General features: G+C 43.1%; 1 pseudogene across 1 annotated transcript; it reads right to left on the bottom strand.

Annotated features, from left to right (window-relative positions):
- Positions 1–3,524: 3,524 nt before the first annotated feature.
- Positions 3,525–5,255, bottom strand: LOC101025469 (annotated as a pseudogene). The gene has a single exon (XR_002521663.2). The product of XR_002521663.2 is annotated as a 60S ribosomal protein L3 pseudogene (transcript).
- Between the last annotated feature and the right edge of the window lie 344 nt (positions 5,256–5,599).

Genomic DNA, 5,599 nt, shown 5'->3' with positions numbered 1-5,599 from the left:
CTAGATGTCTTTCTCTTCATTTCTGTACCAAATAGCAACTTACTGTGGATTGGATGACCACCAATGCTATTATTATTATTATTAATATTGTATTTCAGTCACACAGCACTAGATATGGGTGAAGTGATTTACAATCATGCTATATGATTAATTAAGAAAAAATGATTCTTTTAAGTGAATTGAATTTTTATCTGGGGAGTATTTGTCTACTGCTCTCTGGTTCACTTAACTCAGGCAGCAAAAATAAATGGCTCATTTTCACTTCTGAATTTGAGTACATTTGTACACGACTCCCAAGTTTTAGAATTTAACACTTTGATAAAAAGTAAAAGCCAGAAACAGTTTTTGTGAAATTTTTTTAGCCTTTCATAAAAACATCCCTTCTGCAGTACTTGTAATATTGGTAACTGTAGTGAATTTAAATTAGAGAATGAGAAGATAGGCTAGAAAAAAGAAGAGAGTGACTTGAGTTTGAAGCAAATCTTGTTACCTCCACTGCCACTGTCCTCATCATTCCAGTGGGCAATTAGAATAGCAAATAAAATAGAATAAGATTGATAGAGGTGATCATATCACACCCACCCCCTTGCTTGAACCTGTTGATGGTTTTCCATCGTTACCCAATGTCTGACATGCAATAGACCTAAAGCAAACTTTAATTGAATTTGTTTGTTGAAATTCTCATTTATAATACCCATAGGTCAAAGGGAAGAAGTTAGGAAGAAAAAAAGACTTTTGATTGATTACTAATGAGGCAGAATATTTTTTTCTATGTCTATTGAACTTTTTTGTGTGTGTGAATTTCCTGTTGTTTCTTATCTCTTTTTTTCTGATGTGGTGGGTGTGCTTTTTCTTTCTTGGTCTAAACATATATTTATTAAACCAGCAGTCCCCAACCTTTTTGGTACTAGGGACCAGTTTTGTGGAAGACAATTTTTCCACAGACTGGGGTAAGGGGATCATTTTGGAATGATTAAAGCACATTACATTTATTGTGTACTTTATTTCTATTATTATTATTATATTGTAATATATCATGAAAAAATTATACAATTCACCATAATGTAGAATCAGTGGGAGCCCTGAGCTTGTCTTCCTGAAACTAGACAGTCCCATCTGGGGTGATAGGAGACAGTGACAGATCATCAGGCATTAGATTCTCATAAGGAGCGCACAACCTAGATCCTTGCATGTGCCATTCACAATAGGGTTTCTGCTCCTATGGGAATCTAAGGCGGGTGCTGATCTGACAGGAGGCAGAGCTCAGGTAGTAATGTGAGCAATGAGGAGCAGCTGTAAACAGAGATGAAGTTTCGCTTACTTGCTGCTGACCTCCTGTTGTGCAGGCCAGTTCCTAATGGTACTGGTCCATGGCCTGGGGCTTGAGGACGCCTCTATTAAACATTTTCTTAAAAGCTGTGATGGGTCAGCTCTTAGCTCTCTTGGCTATAAGTATGTGTGTAGTCGCGTGTGCGCACACACACACACACAGGTGTTCTGTAATCTCTGCTTTGCATCATCATTTCATAAATTGTGCTTAAACTCCTTCAGTAAAGAAGTCCAGAGGTCATATTCTTCTCTTTAAAACTTTGCCTTTCTCTCCATCCCAGACGTGAAATGCACATTAGAGGTACTAGATCTAAATGTCAGATCATTTAGATCACTTTCACCAATGTAGTCTTAAATATGGGGTTTAGCTGAATTCCTTCACTGAGGTGGTGTAAGCTTTACGCTCTGGAGTGAGCACTGTCCCCTCTGTTGGGAATCCATTCCTGGGTCTACACTCTCTCCATTGTCCCTATCTGCAGCCTGCCTCACTTTCCCATCTGCCCTACATGAAGCTGGTAATAAAAGACCTGAGAAGGAATTGAAGTTTAACAGATGCATTAAAGAGCATTTACTGTGCCCTCATCATTGGGCTACTTAAGGATAAGACCTGTTCCTGACCACTGGGAGCTTGACTTAATTGGTCAGTTGAGCTACAGGGGCTTCAGTTATGAAAAAAATACGAGGCCATTTATACTTATGAAATTGAGGGAATGGTTCAGGTAACAAGTGCTGTAGGAATCTAAGAAAGGAGAGAGCGGTGGGGGCTGAAAGGATGAAGTACTGTGGAGACAATGGGACTGACTTGGGATTTGAAGAGTGGCTAGTTTGGATTGTGAAGATGTTCCAAGCAAGAGGAAATAGGATTTTTGTTGCAGAGAATGGGTAGTTAAAGTGAACACATTGGACAGCTCTTGTTATCACGTGACCTCAGGGCCAGGTGAAGCCTGGGCTTCAGGCTGAGGACCTGCTGGGGGCTTCTGAGCAGGAACATGAGATAAATGTTTCAGGAGGATGACTCTGCCTGCAGAATGGGAGGAGGAGCAGTGAAGTTTCATGAGCCTAGATGGAAGGAGAGCCTTAACCTGTGCCCAGCAGTCCAGCTGTGGTGTTGGAGGAGGGTTGCATCTGAGCGGGGCAGTGAGAGTGGACAGACTTGGCCAGATAAGGGACTTGATAGCTGATTAGACATGGGTCATAAGTTGAAAACTTGACTCTGGTGGAGTCACTGACCATGATATGCAAAGCAGGAAGGAACTCTTTCTCTGGTCTTTGGTGAAAGAATGAAGGCTGGTGCAATGTTAAAGCTTTGAGGGAGGGTGAGCCCTGGTCCCTCGAATGTCACTACTACTGAGATATCATGCAGGCTGCTGCTGAATCTTCTTGTTCCTGACTGCCTCATTCCTGACCATAGGTGTTGTCAGGGCATCTGTCTTTCAGCCACTTCCTTCTCATGATCACATCGGTACTGTTGGTTCTTATTATGCAGACATTGCTGTTCGGCTGTGATGCCATCTTGGATTGCAGGATATTTTGTTAGGGTGTCAAAGGGCCTGTTCACTCTGTGCCACACCTGGATACACTAATTTGTCTTGCTGCTGCCCTGCTTTGCTGGGAGGGGTGTGTGTGTGTGTGTGTGTGTGTGTGTGTCTGTGTGTGTGTACACGCGTGTGTGTGTGTGTTGAAGGACTTATCAGCCTACACATAGCACATGGCTGTTTCTTTCCTGGGCATTAGGAATTCTACAATACTTTGCTGTTTTCCCAGGTTTCTGTCCAAGAAGGACCTAGTGTCTCTTTGCTCTGTTTTTGCAATGTATCATCATATTTCACACCCTCCCTAACACACACACACACACACACACAAAATACATATATGCTTTTTACTTCTGTATGTCCCCTTCAGTTCTTACTTTATCTCATGCAAGAGGATCTTTACCTAATCTTGGGGTAGAATGTGTAGGGGAAGGCATTGCTTTACTTGTCAGCTCATCTTTCCAATTATTCTATCTATGTCAGAGATGAAGCATTTGGAGTCAAGCACTGACTCCTGTGTTTTCTACTTTATGCTGTGTCATTTGATCACTGAGGTAACTAATACCACATGAGTAAAAGTAGGAGTAATAAGAAATACTAGAAAAAAAACTAAGAGTTCAATATATGAAACAAATTTGAAAATGGGAGTGCATCCTGCTCTTTTTTTTTTTTTCCAGTGGGAAATAACTTTTATTGAGACCCCACCAGCTGCAAAATCTGTTCCTGGCATTAAGCTCCTTCTTCCTTTGCAATTCCGTCTTTCTTGAGTGGTCCCATGAATGCTTTCTTCTCCTCCATGGTTTGGAAGCGGCCATGGCCAAACTTGGAGGTAGTGTCAATGAACTTAATGTCAATCTTCTCCAGAGCCCGCTGCTTCATCTGCACCAGCAAGGACTTGAGGAGGGTGAGCACCCGCTTCTTGGTTCCCACCACACAGCCTTTCAGCATGACAAAGTCATTGGTCACTTCACCGTAGTGGACAAAGCCACCCAATGGGTTGATGCTCTTGTCAGACAGGTCATAGTCAGTGGAGGCATTGTTCCTGATCAGCTTGCCATCCTTGATTAGGTAGCCCTGGCCAATCTTATAGCTCTTCTTGTTGATCTCAGTGCGGTGATGCTAGCCTTTCTGCCCAGTGCATGCCACAGAGAAGGCCACATGAGCAGGATGCCACACCCCAATACAGGTCACCTTGCTCAGGCCTTGGTGGGTCTTGCGGGGCAGCTTCTTGGTGTGCCAACGACTGGTGACCCCTCTGTAGTCTTTGCCCTTGGTCACCCAGATGATGTCGATCATCTCATCCTGCCCAAACACTTGGTTCACAGGTACCTGCTGCTCGAGCCTCTCACAGGCCCAGTACAGCTTCTCGGCCATGGTGCCTCCATTCACCTGGATCTCCATCAGGTGGACCTTCTTCTGGCGCAGAGGAAGCAGGCGCATCTGGGTGTGGGCAATGACGCAGATGAGTTGGCAGTACTTCTTCATGCTGGTGAAGTCCTTCTCCAGCTGCTTCTTGCCATCCTCATCCTGCCATTTCTTGCAATGCTTAGTAAAGGCCTTCTTCTTAGATTTATGCCAGTTCTTATAGAAACACCTCTTGCATTCATCACTGGTGTGCTCAGCGAAGACAGTCTTGAAGGTCCAGAGGCCTCGAGGGGTTTTCACGTAGCCCACAATGCCCACAAACACCATGGGTGTCGTCTCCACAACGGTCACAGCCTCCACTACCTCCTTCTTGTTCACCTTGGATCCTGGCCTGTCGAATTCCCGCACGATGTGGGTCATGCCGGCCTTGTATCCCAGGAAGGCTGTGAGGTGGACCAGCTTGGACGGGTCATCCTTAGGGAAGCTCTTCACCTTCCCACGATGCCTGCTGCTGCACTTCCAAGGCAGGAAGCCAAGGGACCCATGTCTGGGAGCGGAGAACTTTCTGTGAGACATCACACCATCAAATCCCGCCGGTAGAGCCCTGCTCTTTTACTTAAAATTGTGTTTTCACCATTTTCCTATTTTGTTACATACTTTTCAAAAACATATTTTTAAATGGTGGCATCATTTATTTAACTGCCCTTCTATTGTTGGAATTAAGTTTTTCTAAGATTTCTCTTTTTGAATTTCAAACAACTTAGTGATGAAAAACAGTGTGCATAAGTCTTTGAGTACACTTCTTTTTATTTCCTTAATAAGAATTCCTAAGGGGGAATTGCTGAGTCAAAGCAAACGAACATTTAAAGGACTCTTGATAATTGTGTCCAAATTGCCCTGCAGATAAGTGGTTGCAAACACTTCAAACTGCAGCACCTATTTATCCATGTTGTTAGCAGCCTTATTACTTTGAACATCATCATTTATAGGATCTTTTACATTTGAGATTTCATCTTTCCATGTAGTTTTAACTTGAAAGTCTTTATTTGTAGTGAGGTTATCTTAGTGTGTTTTCTTTCTAAATTTTTATTTAACTTTTTTTTTTCATAGACATGGGGTTTTGCCATGTTGCCCAGGGTGATTTTGATCAAGCAATCCTCCCGCCTTGGCCTCCCAAAGTGCTGGGATTACAGGTGTGAGTCATTATGCCTGACTCCAGTCTGTTTTCTGTTATTATAATATAACACTTGAAGACTAGGAAGTTTATAATGGAAAGAGGCTTATTTAGCTCACAGTTCTGGAAACTGGGAGGTCCAAGATCAGGTGACTGAATCTGGTCCGCTTCTGGTGAGGATCTTGTGCTGCCTTACAAC

This window comes from Papio anubis, chromosome 6 (assembly GCF_008728515.1).
Source record: "Papio anubis isolate 15944 chromosome 6, Panubis1.0, whole genome shotgun sequence".
Taxonomy (NCBI): Eukaryota; Metazoa; Chordata; class Mammalia; order Primates; family Cercopithecidae; genus Papio; species Papio anubis.
The sequence above is the reverse complement of the archived record's forward strand: the minus strand, read 5'-3'. Positions and strand labels throughout refer to the sequence as shown.